At 36.9% G+C, this 16,869-nt stretch overlaps 1 non-coding gene across 1 annotated transcript; it reads right to left on the bottom strand.

Annotated features, from left to right (window-relative positions):
• Positions 1-5,826: 5,826 nt before the first annotated feature.
• On the bottom strand, positions 5,827-5,930 carry LOC129401318 (U6 spliceosomal RNA). The gene has a single exon (XR_008628249.1). It is a non-coding gene; the product is annotated as a U6 spliceosomal RNA (small nuclear RNA).
• Positions 5,931-16,869: the final 10,939 nt, after the last annotated feature.

The following is a 16,869-nucleotide window of genomic DNA, read 5'->3' as shown; positions in this document are numbered from 1 at the left end:
ACTTGGTCTTCCCTTCTCTATCTGAGCTGCCTATTTCCCCAGCAAGTGAGACCAGCTTCCAAGTCATGGAGGCAACCTACTTGTACTTATTTATACTATTCTTGGATATTACTCTCCTATTCTGTTATTTTATATTCCACAGATGAGTGCAATCTTTCTATGTTTGTCTCTCTCTTTCTGACTCAACTTTGCATATAAGTGGGTCAACATGGAAAGCATCATGCTATAGTTCCATTATTATCATGGAATTTGGGGTTGTTTTGCAACTAGGTTTTAAAAAATAGAGATAGAAAGGTTTTATGTCTTCTTATCCTCAAAAACTTCCCCAATCTGCTCTACTTTAGATATGCTCTAGGACTCAGTAATGAACCATTCAAGAAGCAAAACAAAACAAATCAAAGCAGAAGTACTTGGTCACTTATCTGACACTCTGTACAGCCCACAAAAGCCAGCAGGTAAAGCACTTTCCCAGCTTTTTAACAGTTAATTGATTCCAGACAAAGTCAGCAGTACACAGGACTGACACTCCAGACTCAGTTCACTTTATAGGTCCAAAGTGCTTCCAGGGGCATCAATTTTGCATGATCTTTTGCTGATAATGGATTTATATGTAAAATAAGAATATTTGCATTTCCAGAGATAGCTCTAGGATGTAATTATTTCCCAAGCCTTTGAAAATCATAAGTGCCTATGTTCAGGGTGCTGGAAAAATAATACAGTGGACATTTCATTGCATGCAACCAACCCAGGTTTGATCCCCAGCACCTGAGATGGTCTCCTGAGCCTGCCAGAAGTGGTACTGAGCACAGAGCCAGGAGTAAGTCCTCAGTACTCCTGAATACACACAAAATCACAAAGTAAACAAGGAGCTTATGTTCAATTTGATTACACTGTTCTTCCTTTCATTAATGCTCTGAAATAACTTTGCCACAGTAAATTCTGAAGATAATTGATTGTGTTCTTCCAAGTAAGTTGATAATCTTAGAAAGGAGAATTAATGAGAATATTTTGTTCTATAATTAACCCAAACGGTAACTCTGAGAAGGTACTTCTTTCTCCACTTCCTATTTTTGGCATCTATAAATAAATTAGCGAAGAACATTCCTTCATCAGTATTCATTTTGTTGGTAAAGATGAGAAACTATTGAAGCCAAATACCCCAAGTGACCTAAGAAGATAATATTTTTTAGAAGATAATATCTTGTGAAGGCTATTAAACTATCTTATTAAGTATTTTCAATCAAGCATACATCCAGAAGTTTTTGTGGAAAATGAATCTCATGCCATATTTTATAAAAATCAATAAGGTAAAAATGCAATGGTTACTTTTGATCAAAAACCTGTTTTATAAAATAAAAAAAAACAGCTAGAGTATGATAGTCAGTTGTATTTATAAGTTAACCAGTTATCAAAAACTTCAAATAGCGTCAAAGATGTAGTACAGTAGATAATGTTTTATATGTAGATTCAATCCTGGTACCACATGTGATCTCCTGAGCAATGCTAGGAGTGACCCTTGGGTGCAGAACAAGGAGTAAGCCATGAACACAGCTGGGTATGGCTGAAAAAAAAAACAGAAGAAAGAATTAAAAACTTCTTTTCCTATGAAGACAGAAAACTCTAAGAGTGGAGACAAATTATTATCCTTGTCAAAGAAGCATTTAGAACATAGCATGATTGTGTCAGTTCTCCTAACTCCCCAAATCACATGAGGATGATATAGTTAGATAGTTGTGTTTATTGCACATGATTTGTACTGCCGTTGATAATGTGCTCACAGAACATGGATTTTTTAAAAATAGGCAAAAGCAAACCTGTGGTTTTCCTGGAAGACACCATTCTTTCTTTTCCTTTGCATCAGTAGACCCTTGTTCAATCCCAGTACCTCATATAGTCTCTCAAGCACTGCTAGGAGTAAGCTCTGAGCACTGAGCATGGAGCTAAAAAAACTCCTGAGCATTCTGGTCCAGCCCACAAATACAGTGCTCATCCACCCCAAAAGAAAAAACTTCTGAGATGTTACCCGGGCGGCTGCTCATGTGCGGTCCATCCATTGCTGAACACCCATGATCCCAGAGGCCATCGAACTACCTTCGGCATCAGCAGCTTCTTGCAGAAATGCCTCCAGACCATGAACTAAGCCATGGCCCCATGCTGCCCCAGGAGGAGAAAAGTTTTTTCTCTCGGCTTTTTCTTTCTGGTGGGGCAGCGTGGCGACCACCATCTTATGAGGCCCACTAAAGAGAGGTATGAGCTTGCAATGATGCAATGTTTGGCAGAAATTTCCCTGGCTTTAGCTACTAAAATACAGGAATCCAAAAACTCATATCTCTTCATTCTCAGCAAGAGAAAACAAATTACCAAATGCTGCCTTTACAGCAGGTTCGATTTTCCTGGAAAATTCCAAATAATAATAGTGAGTTTTATGTTGAAATATTTAATATAATCAAATTAAAGAGAAAGTAAAGTGAAATTATCAGCTACACAGGCGGGGTGTGGGGGTGGGGTGGGAGGTATACTGGGGTTCTTGGTGGTGGAACATGGGCACTGGTGAAAGGATGGGTGTTTGAGCATTGTATGACTGATACTTAAGCCTGAAATCTTTGTAACTTTTCACATGGTGATTCAATAAAAAATTGAAAAAAAAAGAAAAAGAAAAAACTTCTGCCCATGCTCCAAAGGAAATACTATTCTTCAAGATTGTTCATCAGACACATATATTTAGAAAAGATTGAATGAGTGCAGAAATAGAAGGGACAATGGAAAATTTCCTGTCAGGACTTAGATACCCCTTGAAACAGCTTTTGAGGTAAGTCAGATTGATAGTAAATAAAGTTTCTTAGATTCCCTGAGACATTTTGTTTTTTAAAAAGCATCTTCAATGTATAATAAAATCACATGATTCTAACAAAAGGGAATGCCCTACTAAAGAGGCAGGGTGGGGTGGTGGGAATTGGGGTGGGGGTGGGAGTGATGGGAGGGATACTGGGAACATTGTTGGAGGAGAATGGGCACTGGTGGAGGGATATAAATGATCACTGGATGACTGAAATGCAAATATGAAAGTTCATAAGTTTGTAACTGTACCTCACGGTGATTCACTAATAAAAAATTTCAAAAAGACAATCTCATGATTCTATAGCTGTGTGAGTGAAATAAAGTAGAACTGCACATTTATTATATACTGTATTTTATATTTAATTTTTATTTGGTTCTAGACAGCAAATAAATTGTACTGGACTGATGAGTTCATATCATTGCTAGGAAAAATTTAAATTTTTTGTATTGAACATTCTCAAAAGTCTCTTGATAGTCCTCTTCTTAGAAGATCTTTGATTCTCCATTTTAAGAGAGACAATTTATGACTTCTGAGAATAAATTTTAGTTATACGATGTATAGTGACTGCCAATGTCATTTTTCTCTTTTATGTATTGTGTGTGGAGTCGGAGTGCAAGCTCAATGGGCAGAGGACATGTTTTGCAGAAGATGCTGCAGGTTTAGACCCCAATACCACGTGGTTCCCCAAGCACTGAATGAACAGTGGCTGCCAGGCACTACTCTGTGTGTCCCACTCCCAGACAGCTAAATAAAATGCACTCACTTGGAAGTTAATTATAGCGGTGTGAGCCACAGCCCCGTGCAGCAGTCTGGAAATTCATGTGTGAATAACTGGAAGAGACTGGCGACTTGGGACTCGGTCCTACCATAATAGCCCAATTTGGTTTACTGAGTGTCTGCCTTCCAGAATCACCTGTTTACACACTCACTGTAACATGTCGACTTTCTTGTTAATTTATTTCAAAGTGAGATTTTGTTATTTGAACACGTGCTATATATAACACACCGATGATGGTAAGATCTGTTACAGGACATCTGAGGGAAGGCAAATACTGGATGATCTCAGTCAAATGTGCCTGACATAAAGAAACAGAAAGGGATTAGAGAGTTCCCAAGGTGAAGAAACCCTGAGTCACAAGCAATGGAACTGGGGTGAGAGCCGGGAAGGGACTGTGGGACAATGGTTGAAGGATTCTGAAATAGTGACAGGGTGATCAGTGTAGTAGGTCATCAAGTATAAAATGACTTCAGTACTACTGTGAACTCTGATACCACAATAAAAATGTCAATGAAAACATATTTTTTCCTACTCTCCTCTAGTCATGTGGTACTTTCCACAGAGGCAACCAGTCTTTTGTTTTTTATTGGATCAACATGAGATAGAGTTACAAGGCTATTCATGATTGTGTTTCAGTCATTCAATGCTCCAACACCCTTCCCTTTACCAGTGTACATTTCCCACTACCATTGTCCCCGGTTTCCTCCCTGCCATCCACCCACCCTGCAGTCTGTCTCTATGATGAGCACTTTTCCTCTCTGTCTCTCTGTCTCTGTCTGTCTGTCTGTCTGTCTATCTGTCTGTCTGTCTGTCTCTCTTCTTTTAGGCATAGTGGTTTGTAGTATAGTTACTGAAAGACAACCAGACTTACTACACTTTTTATCTAAACATACATTGTACATAAATTTCAAATTCTTTCTGTTTTTAAAATTAAAATAACATTGCATTTTAACATGATACAGGTTTTAGGTATGCAATATTGAAAAATCATTATCTGAGTGACCAGGGAGATGGGTGACCGGGAAATAGCTCAAAGGGGAAACTGCATACATGCATAGCATGTTTAGGAGGCTAAGGTTTGATCCCTGATATAATGTGGTCCCTGAGCAATATGAACAACCCATGAGCACTGATCAAGAGGTCCCCGGAGCATTCACTGTGCTCTTTGGCCATTTTTTCCATTCCCTGTTTCTATCAGCCATGGACCCATATTTTCATAGACCTAGAAATCTTCATCTTTGCATAAAATCATTTTCTTGAGCAGAGGGGAAGACTGCTTCATGAGCAGAGGGGAGAAGGCAGATGGAATAGAGAAGGGATCATAAAGTAAATGATGGCTGGAGGAATCAGTCGGGATGGGAGATGTGTGCTGAAAGTAGATTAAGGACCAAACATGATGACCTCTCAGTATCTGTATTGCAAACCATAATTCCCAAATGTAGAGAGAGAGTATGGTAGAGTATGGGGAATATTGTCTACCATGGAGGCAGGGGGAGGGAGGGAAAGTGGGGGTATACCCGGTATACCCGGGATATTGGTGGTGGGGAATGTGCACTGGTGGAGGGATGGGTGCTTGATCATTGTGTGATTGTAACCCAAACATGAAAGCTTGTAACTATCTTAATAAAATTTTAAAAATAAATAAATAAAATCATTTTCTCTTTTCTCCAATTATTTCAGAGGTTTTCCTCTTTCTGTGGTTCTTTATTTACATACAATAGAAGAATAGTTATTTATTTACTAAGGTAGGAATTCTAAAGAAAGATGCTTGGCATTTACTTTGCTTGTAAGTCAACTTACTAATTACATTTTAATCTCAACTTACCTGTCAACTTTTTGTAAGATGTTTTTCTCCAACTAGCTATGTACCTTTCTATAGTCTGCACAACTTCTGTACTTTAGGAATATTCCTCAGCATAGAAAACTAAAATGCCTTTACTTGTCTGTGCCTGTGCCCATACACTAAATAACTTTCACAATTTTCTTGCTCATAATCTCTAGTTCAATGTGTCATATAACCTAACCCTAGAAATATTCATTAAAAAATATTCACCTGACTATTGGAAAAGACCCATTGCTAGATAGGGTGAGAAGATAAATAAGCATTTCCTTTTAGGGAAAGGCATATTTTTTTCTCATAAAATTTGCCATAGAAATGTAACACTATAAAGCAACATTTCTATTGCTATTAATGTTCGAATTGTTTTTTTAAAATATGGAACGCTTCACGAATTTGCGTGTCATCCTAGCGCAGGGGCCATGCTAATCTCTGTATCGTTCCAATTTTAGTATATGTGCTGCCGAAGCAAGCACTGGTTTTTTTTTTTTAAAAACTGCAAACACTGTTTTTTTTTAAAAACCGCAAAATAGGAGGCAAATGGATAGAAGTATGTGTTAGAGATCAAAGAAAGTTTTGGAGATTAGTTTAGTACAGCATACAACCACTCCAGTTAGATTTTCAGCACAATACATAGTTTTCTGACACTGCCAGGAGTCACTCCTGAGCACTTTTGAGTGTGGACTCAATGCCCTGATAAAGTAAAACTGTGATATTAAAGAAGACAGAAACAAATAGGAAAATTTCTCAGTGACAATAGAGCCTGCCTGGAGGTATACAACATTTATTTAAAAAAATCATAATGCAACAATACCCTGACAATGTTATGGTAAGCAAAACAATAATGATGATGATGATGATGATGATGATGATGGTGATGAGTAACTTCCCATGTAGCTAAAAAAATCACAACCTACATACTTACAACTATACTCACCAAGAAATAATTTCCAACATCATCTATTTATAGTTCAAGGGCACCTTATAAGAAGAAAACATAAGTAATTGATTCTTAAGAATTATTCCACCAAAGACATCTGGAATTCAGTTGGCTGTAGTAAGTTTGGAAAAAAAAAGATACCAGGAAATTATTGTGAGTTTGCTCTTAGATTAAAGCATGGGTAGATCTATTCCAGAGAGCTGAGTAGGTTCTACAGTCAGAGGTGGAGACTTCAAAATCGGGTTTGTCAAATTACTTTCATGTACATGGCTATGTCAGTAATTAATTTCACTGACAAAATCATATGTATAGCAATAATCACCTACTTTTATACAATTCAAGAAATATAATCACATTTTATACAACTTTGAAAGAATGTTTCACTTTAGAAACATGAAACTTTCAGGGGCTAGAGTGATAGTACAACAAGTATGGCGTTTGCCTTGCACATGCCCAACCCAGGTTTCATCCTGGATATCCCATATTTCCCCCCACCCACTCCACCAGCACCACTAAAATCCCTAAGTTCAAAGCCAGGAGGAATCTCTGAGTATCTCCGGGTTGACCCAAAAAGTGAAAAGAAAAGAAAAGATAGAAATGTGAAGCTTTCATCACGGAAAAAAATGTTTTCCACACCTTTTCATGCTTGAAAAATGTGGCTGATAAGGGTTACTAGATACTGATGTTTTCATTTTTCCCTAAGCCAACACAACTCAGGAGATCCATTTTTAGAATTGCTAACAGCTGGGTAATCAACATCAAACGCCTATCTTGTGCGTAGGTAACAAGTTGAAAAATTAGATATCATTGTCTTATTTTAGGTTCCTAAGAAAAGACCTGAAAGTGATTTATAGTTTCTTCACTAACTGTTTGTAAAATTCTGCTGGGGACTTCCGAAAGTTTTTTTAAAAAACAAAACTTTCTTCCATTACTGTGTTCCAAGAAAATTTTAAATATGCTACAGTTTTTTAAAAACATTTTTAACCCAAACATTCCCAATTCAAAAGAATATCATCCAATAAATTAAAATTCTCTTCCATGATCTGCTCACCCTATTTTGTTTTTAACTTTGTCTCATATTGTATACTGAACAACACTTATGATATAGGCACTAGCAGACCTTTTATTCTGGCCAGTGCATATGTTTTACTTTACTAAGAAAAATGCCACTGGCAAAAATATTAAACACCGATTGTTAACCATCATGAATTTGTTTCTCTATTCGCAATGTTTAATATGGCAAGGAATTAACAGACAGTAAAGTTCAAATCCTGTTTCTGTTGATGGTCGAAAATGACTTCCTGGCCTCTTAGCAAGTGATTACTGACCAATTAGCTTAATTGGCACAAGATAAAGAAGTCTCCATTAAATGTTTAGACTGAATTCTCTGACTTTTATGGATACAGAGGCTTTCGCACAGACATTTCTAATCCATCCATGCCATAGGAAGAGTTGTTTGATGCAAATAAGAGAAATTTCTTTACTCAAACTCATACAAGAAGGAAGGCACTCACCTAACTTGACTAAAGAAACAATTTCCCAAATTGGAAGACATTTCAATGTCATCAGTGTGTGCCATTTTCAGATATCTGTATCAGAGTTCTCAACTCTCTATTTAACATATGAAAAGAATCTTTTTACATTCCAAATGTCTAGCACAATATAATTTCCCTGTTCCCATATTTCCACTCCAAACACTCCCAACCTGGAAGAATCCCACTCTTACAAGATAAGCACTTAGTCCATTAAAGAGATAAATAAATGGAAATACCACAAAGTTTTTTTTTCTCACACCCTTGGTTGATTGTCCACTGCCAAGAATTTTATTCTTGGTGCAAGTGGGCACTTGCCTTACATGTTGCTTATTGGGTTCCATCCCTAGCACCCTGTATGATCCCCAGAGCCCCACCAGGTGAGGGGACCCCAAAATGATAACAATAATACTTTAATTTACTTATGTATTTTGTTTTGTGGCCCCACCAGTTGTTCTCAGGTTGACTTCTAGCTCTGCACTAAGAAATCGCTCATGGACCATATGGGATGCCAGAGATTGAATCCAGGTTAACTGTATGTAAGGCAAATACCCTATAGGATGCTGAATTATCTCTCAGGCCCCATAAGATTTTATCATTGAGAGATATTTCCTGGTACCCAAAGAGGATGATTATGAATCCAGAGCCTGCAACTTACATGAACCAACGCCATGGGAGAAAACTAACATACTCAAACCAAAAATGTGTCAGGGTGACTGCTTTTCTTAGATAGTTTGTCTACTTCACATCTACAAAGCAAATGAACATTGGTATTAGTTCACTTCCTGATCACCTAGGTTAAAGAGCAAGTTCCTACTTGATCACACGAGAAGACTACAATCACAGATAATTTTTTTATTTTTTTATAAAAAGTCTCACAATGAAGACATTACTGGTGCCCGCTCGAGCAAATCAATGAATAGAATGACAGTGTTACAGTGCTAACAGTGTTAGCAAAATTTTAAAAAAAGGATATTTGACTCCTGATGTAAATTATAGTGTGTTCCTAAGGAACTGTACATGATTGTAGCCACATAGAGCACTACAGATATAAGGAAAGACCAGTGATTTGATCTGTGCTAATGATCATTCTAATATATGACATAATTTTCCAGAGATTTTCTACATGTTAGGCAATATGCCATACCTTTGTAGTCACAATTTCATAGATAACTTAATCAAGGTATTACACTAGGCAGTGACCAAGAGACTGTCAAGAAAATGAAAGAGATAACAATTTGTGCATCTACATTTCTAAAACCTATGTGTTCATTCCATTCATAGTCATTTTAAGTTTCTCCAACTGTAATGTAAATCAATGATTTCCTCAAATAATTTATGTCTGGAGTATATCTATCAAGTACTTATATTATTCAGAAATGAAATAAGATGAAAATATATATTTATGATATATAAAATATATAGAATATATAATATATCACCTGCCCCACTGCCTGACTGTCTTCACTGGGGGCCCCCTCAAAGGAGGGTGGGTTGAGTTTCCCTCCCCACCCTGAGCAGAGCCCAGACAGCTGAAGACCTCCAGAACCCAGCCACAGCCATGCTCAAGGCCACTTCCCACACGCTCAGATGAGCCTCATGCATGAATGTACCAGCAGAGGAACCCAGGTGTGTGAGACCTAGGGCTGAGATCTCCTAGCCTCCTCAGATCGGGACTGGGCCTCCTCCACCCAGATCCCCTTATTTCCAGTAGCTAGGCAGTCACACCCACAAACTGACCCCATCGACAGCCAAGTGTAATCCCATCAATAGGCAAGATCCAGAGACTATAAAACAAAGCTCATAGAAGAGGAAAAATCCTCTTATTGTCTAATTCTTTCTCTTAGAGAGCCAGGCAAGCTACTGAAAGTATACTGCCTGCACGGCAGAGCCTGGCAAGCTCCCCATGGTGTATTAGATATGCCAAAAACAGTAACAATGATGGGTCTCATTCCCCTGGCCATGAAAGATCCTTCAATATGGCACCATTGAAAAGAACAAGTCAAGAGAGGCTGCTAAAATCTCAGGGCTAGGAGAAATGGAGACGTTACTGGCATCCACTTGAGCAAATAGATGAACAACGGATGACAGTGATACAGTGAAAATAAATGTGTACTTATATGCAATATATTATTTAAGATATACACTATTTTATATATGAAATAATTTTAAAACAGTAATATTAAACCAATCATGTGCTAACAGAAACAAAGTATTATATTAAAATATATGTTTTCAAATCATTATAAAAGTGAAAAAATAGCATTGCTGTTTGAAAATAATCTGCCTTAGTAGAAGACCAATGTACTTTCAGATATGCCTCTGTATTCAATACTACAATATGCCATTTCAGTTGAGATCTAAGCAATATACAGACATATTTCATATGAAAAGGACAGAGAAGCAGTTCAGATAATTCTAGACACTCTTAACAAATACAAGATCAAAATTTACAGATGGCACATTTCTAAAGTCAAAATTCCTCTGAGATTACAATACACTATGTATTCTGTTAGACCAAAAGCATTGGTCTACCATTAATTTTTGCACCATTCTTTAGATTGGTGAAAATATTAGCTCAATATATTATTAGCATCTTTCAATAACGAAACATTTCATTTTCAGTAGAAATATTCTATTCTTTCTTCTTTTCTGAACAAATTTCTTGATATAAAATTTGAAACGGCATATTGCTTTATGTAATATATCAAAATCACACATTTGCTATCACTAGCAATGACAGTGGAAATATCTGCAAATATTAGGAAGCTGTGACCTTCATGATGATAGTTTTGTTGTTGTTGTTTTCTTTTTTTGAGGGGGTTGGGGTAGGCTTGTGAGCACTCAGCAGTGCTCAGGGCTTATTCCTATCTCTGTGCTCAGTCCTGGTGCTCTTAGGGGACCCATGGGATTCCAGTGAGCAAACCCAGGTCAGTCCTACTCACTGTCCTCTCCAACCCCCTAACGATGATAGCTATTTTTTTAATTTTTAAAATTTTATTGAATCACCGTGAGATAGTTACAAGCTTTCATGTTTGGGTTACAATCTCACAATGATCAAACACCCACCCCTCCACTAGTGCACATTCCCCACCACCAATATCCTGGGTAGACCCCCCCTTTCCCACCTTCCCCCTGCCTCTAAGCAGACAATATTCCCCATAACAATGATAGTTTTAATTTTTCTAAAATTTGTAAATTTTCACAGGCACCTCAGTTTACCTGTAATGTATGCCATCATTGTTTCCTGTCACTGATGTTTTTCAGGCTGCCGGTACAGTTGGTGGTAGGGAATTGCTTACCAAGTGTGAGGTCCTGTGTTTGAGCATGTATACTACCAAATCAAAAAAGCAATGATGTTTTCTACAAAAATATGTATCCAAGAGGCTGGGGGTATGCCTATTAGCTAGTAGCTCTTCTTACTCTTTATAAGTGCAGCTACTAGGATTTGAACTTTCATGGAAGACCTGCTTTGTATTTGAAATGGGTAATAATGCAATAGCCACTGGAGGAATGAAAACAAATCAATCTCCATGTAAGCCAGGGATCAGAATTAATTTGAAAGCTTTTATTAACTCATACTCTGGCAAATAAATTTTATGGGGAACTTGCCACTTTATCTATTTTAAACTCTAATTAAAATAGTCTCAACATCTATTACTAGTTGTAAATGAACATGTTTGTGGACACATATTCTTATTAATACATTTTCCTTAAGACATATGTGCATACATGTACATAAACTCATGCCCTTCCAATACACAATAGCAGAGCTACTAAGAGGAAAAGAAACAGAAAATAGCATAACATGAAAAATGTCCATCATTTTGGATTAAATTTTTTCTTCATTCAACTTAATCTCATGGACCGTAGAATATTGGTTTTACTTTACTACGTGATTTAATTCTGACCTTAGTTGTTTTGTAGAAAATATTAGTAGAGATGAAATATTTCAAAGATATCATTTCTTCATGATGAATTTTCACATCAGAATAGCTTATTGGAAGAAGACATATACTCAGAACATTGCCTCTGTACAAGGAAAGTTAAAAGGGTACTAGGAATTATGGGTGTATGTGTATCTACACTTATTTTTGTATATGTGCTATATCTATATCTATGTATCTATGTTTGAAATTTTATTCATGCATAAAATTAGCAAACTCCCCACAAACTTATAATTTTAACAAACCCAAAATTCACTAAGCCTGTGACATCAGTATTGAAATCAATATATTCCCGTTAGTCCCATTTGCATTAAGGAATTTCATTGATAAATAATATAGAGTGGGGTTGACCCAAAACAGTGAGTCAACTGCTTGCCAGCAAACTACTCCTTATCTGTGTTTCTATTTCCTCCTCACAAACATATATAAACAGTTTTGCTACTTCACAGGTCTCTTAGGAGAGCTGGTGAAAATCAAACTAGCCATGTAAAGCATCTAGGTGAGAGCCCTCCTGGGGCACAAAGACAGAAATATCAATTGAAAAAAAAACTAGTCTTTTTTCCCACTTAACTCTTTAAAAGTAGACACCATTCCTAGCAGTGATTTTCATATTTTCATTCATCTAGGGTTCGATTCCTCTGTCTCTCTCAGAGAGCTCGACAAGCTACCGAGAATATCCTGCCCGCATATCAGAGCCTGGCAAGCTCCCCATAGCATATTCAATATGCCAAAAACAGTAACAAGTCTCACAGTGGAGATGTTACTGGTGCCTGCTTGAGCAAATCGATGAGCAATGGGATGACAGTGATACAGTGATACATTCATCTAGTTACTCTGGTGACCTCTACAATCTCAGTTCTCTCTGCTCTCCCACTCGCTAAAGGATTTTGTTTCCCAGCTTTATTGCCACCCAAGTGTCCATATTTATTCTGAAGTTTGTGACAAACAATTCCTGTTAATTCCAGAGCTTATCATTTCTGTTCCTTAGTGCAGATGGTCTCTGTACAGTATGTGATAGGAAATAAGAATGTGATTTTTTAGAAGGAGCATAAAAATCCGTTTGAGCATTTGTTTTTATTATATTTCCTAATCACTAGGAAATGTTTAGATGATGTAAAATGGCACAGTAAACTTTTAATTGTTTTTAAATTATTTTAAATAAGCTTGCATCACATCTTAGAATTTTGTGGTTTTTGAACAGGATGTAAGTTCTGTCAGCCACTTTAGGAAATGTGCTTAGGGTTTGGGCTTCAGAACAATAACACAAGGGACAAAGATGAATTAAGGATAAAGAAAGTCAGAGAAATCACCAGGAAATTTAGGAAGTGCTATCCTTTGTATAGTGTGAAATTGGCATATTTTATGTGACATGTTGATTTTTCCTTTATACTTAAAAATTTAGCTCAGGCAGACACATTTTCCAAAACCCAAAGTTCATGTTATCTTATCTAGATTAGGATTGGCACCAGAAATTTCAGTAGGGTCAATTCAAAGATAGAGTTGGTGAAAGAAGTTAAGAAAATTGACATACTTTTGCTAATTGTTTATGATTACATCCTATAATGTGCCATCTTAAATTTGGCTCCATTTTAAAAAAATTTCCCAGAACATAGCATGTTTTTCACATGTCAAATAATAAAATAGAATGCATACATGTGTGTTCCCAATCAGACACATTTCCAGCTTTCTATACTAATTCTAGTTAGTACTCAAAATAGTGCCAACCTGACGTGGCTGACATATTACTCTTTTCCACAACCCTATTACCATAAATATGCTCACTTTTAGCTGTACTATGGGAATTTCCTATGAGGACTCTACTCGGTTAAGTTTCTCAAAGCATTCCACTGGATGAGAAACTGTCCATGTCAATACTGAGAGCACATACTTCCATCTAATTAATACTTACCAAATGTTTACAGAGGGTAGGGCTTTATATGGGAACAAATATTTCTGCTCTGCTCTATCTTGTGTATCTTCAGTCAGTTCTAAGCTCTATGTGCTACTTTAATTTTCTTGGAAATAAATATTCAGCAATTAGAGACAATTATGGCATTTTTCTTTTCTTTGGTTTCTTAGAATTTTGTTCTTAGAATGACATGGCCTGAAGTTAAGAAGTCTTTTGTCCTGAACTGGAGAGATAGGACAATGGGTAAGGCACTCAGAAATCCAGAGTTCAATCCCTGGAACGAAGCTCATCCAGGAGAGATCCCTGTGCACAGAGCTAAGAGTAAATTCTGAGCATGGCTGGGTGGGGCCACCACACAAACACACACACACACACACACTCACACTCACACAAACAATTTTAGATAATTGATTTTTTAGTGTGACAAACTCTTAAGTTTGCTCTTTCATATGCTCCAAATACTAGTTTATTTTTCTGCAGATCATCTTTGTCTCTAAGTAAATTTTGCTATCCTTAAATTAAAAACATAACAAAATAAACAGAACCTTAATGATGTGAAGTACTAAAGCCCAATGAGTAAATTTGCCAGGAAAATTAAATACTTCCTCCAAATATTTATTAGCACTCTTGGTATGTCTGCATCCCATTTATATCCTGGAAATATTTTTGTTTTATATAGAAAATGGGTTTTCCCTATTGTAACTTAATTAACAATATCTGTGACATTTGAGCTAGCAGTTAAGTTAAAAATTTCCTTGTAAGTCAGAGAAGTTTGGAAAATTATTCAGAAATGAGTTTTATATGACCTACAGAGATTTGCTTTAGCTCTCTGCACCTTTATTTAGCAATTGCCTTTTCTGGGCATCTTTCTCTAACTGGCCTTTCTTACAAAAGCTGATCCCTAGCACTTTCTTCAATATTTCCCCCATTAACACATATACACAGAGGAGACACATATACAGAGAGAAAATAATCCAAACATTATTTGGAAGGACGGTAGGAAATATTTCACACATTGCATCATTGAAGCTGAATTCTTGTTGGTCTTACCTCTATTAGGGATAATCTTTGGGGGGAGTTTTCATTTTCAACTTCTAGCTGCTAATTATTTGGAAGAATTGCTATAAATTCGGAATACTTTGGCCATGGACTTTGATTATTTTCTTCAGTGTAATAAACTATCCAAAAAGTGTTCACTTAAGAGAAGTCTCTTAGCAGATGTATGTGCGTGTCGGGCCTGGCTCATAGAAGAGTGTGTGTCCTACACACAGCATCATGGGAAGAGGATTTAGCCGGAGCAAAGAGTTCATTTTCACATTGACTCAACCTCATTGTGAGTTCAGGCTGGCTGGTCCTCAGCCACCAAGAAGACATCATTTCCTTCCCTTGCCACTCCACAATAATTTTCGTAGGGTAGCATGGGGGTTTCAGAAGTGAGCACTGAAAGATGCTGCAAGTAGCTAAAATTAGTCTGTGCTTCAGAAGAGAACAATTTGATTCTCCTCTTTATGAAAATGCTAATTAAGAATTTACAGGAAATTAAAATTATTAAAATTTCAGTTATCTTATGAGTAGATATCAAAGACATTATTGGTTAGGGTGGTGCTTGGGCACCATGATGTTTTCTAGTTCTCATGTTAATTGCTCCTATCTCTGTCTTTCGAGGTAGAGAGGAGTTCCACGCTCACAGGAACTGAGAGTTATGAGTGTTTAACACATGGAAATGAGTCTTCGAATCATTCCATTACTTAATAAATGAAAGGAGGAATAGCGTGCTTAGGCATTTAACCATGGGGTTTTCTGAGAAAATCATGGGATCAACATGAACAAGTCTAGAAAGAGTGTGTCAGTCGTGCTCAATCTTTAAGGTGCTAGATTGCCTGAAAGGCAGATGGCTTCAGAAAATGAGAGCATTCCTCATGCACCAAAAGTAAGCATATGGGAATAAGCCTTCTATAATCCTTAACCAGGTGGTCAAAATGGTAAACTGAGGTTTAATAAGGTCAGATTAGAAACTATGTTGACATAGTTGAAGCCACATGGCCTCAAACACCTCAGGTGTACCTAAAAGAATTATCATTATTATCTCAATCATTTGACTTAATGCACATCTTGCTTTCAACAAGGAGACCCTCAAATTTTGTCCAAGAGAATTTCCATTGCTACTACCTTTGAGATTATGTCATGCTTAGAACATACTTGAAATTGGTTTTATACAGCTATCATTAAAACTCTAATTCAAAAGGAGAATTATGTTTATGCATCATTATCTTCATATATTTTGAAATTATTTATTTAATAAATACATATTTTTATCCTTAGGAATTATATTTTTTAGATATTTAATTATCTGGGAGCGATGTTGGAAGACTCTATCCTGTGGGGAGATAGAGACAACTCCAAATCTATCATGGCCCATTTCCCACAAGTTCTATAAAAATGTGTAAAATCCTCCTCCTTTCAGCTGTGGAATTCTCAAATTTCAAGACAGTGACTTCAGCGTCTTTCCTCACACTACATCTTCCACTACTGAGAGGACAGAGACAGCTCAGTGGGCCAAGCATGCATGTGGTTTGCATGCAGGAGACCTGGGTTTGATTCTTTGAACTTCTTATGGTCACCTGAGCACCACCAGGAGCATTTCCAGTGCACAGAACCAGGAGTAGCCACTGAGCATCTATGATGGGTCAGATGTGGCTGGGTATGTCCCTAAACCCAAAACAAGCAAACAATAAAATGAATCTTTCCATTTATTTCAACAGTCTTGACCATCACCTCTTCATTTTTGAAATTTTGCACCCCATGGTTCATCTTCTGCCTCCTGTTTAATTGCATCCTAATTGTCACTTGAATTCCCTTTTATAGGTCACAAAAAACAAATATCTAAATTTATTCCTTATTCCTCTCCAGATATAAACTATATGTGTTTTGTTGTAGTTTTCCTAACAAGATTTTTCTTATCTTGGTCACTTGGAATTCTGTGTGTCTATGCATTAATTGCTATTTGGATCTAGCAATTTACCTCAGCCAAGCTTTGGCCAAGAAAGTTGGCCAAGCTTCATAATTCTCATTCACCTATTTCTCTCT

The sequence above is a fragment of the Sorex araneus genome, chromosome 1, assembly GCF_027595985.1.
Source record: "Sorex araneus isolate mSorAra2 chromosome 1, mSorAra2.pri, whole genome shotgun sequence".
NCBI lineage: Eukaryota > Metazoa > Chordata > Mammalia > Eulipotyphla > Soricidae > Sorex > Sorex araneus.
This window is presented reverse-complemented; position numbering and strand designations above follow the sequence as displayed.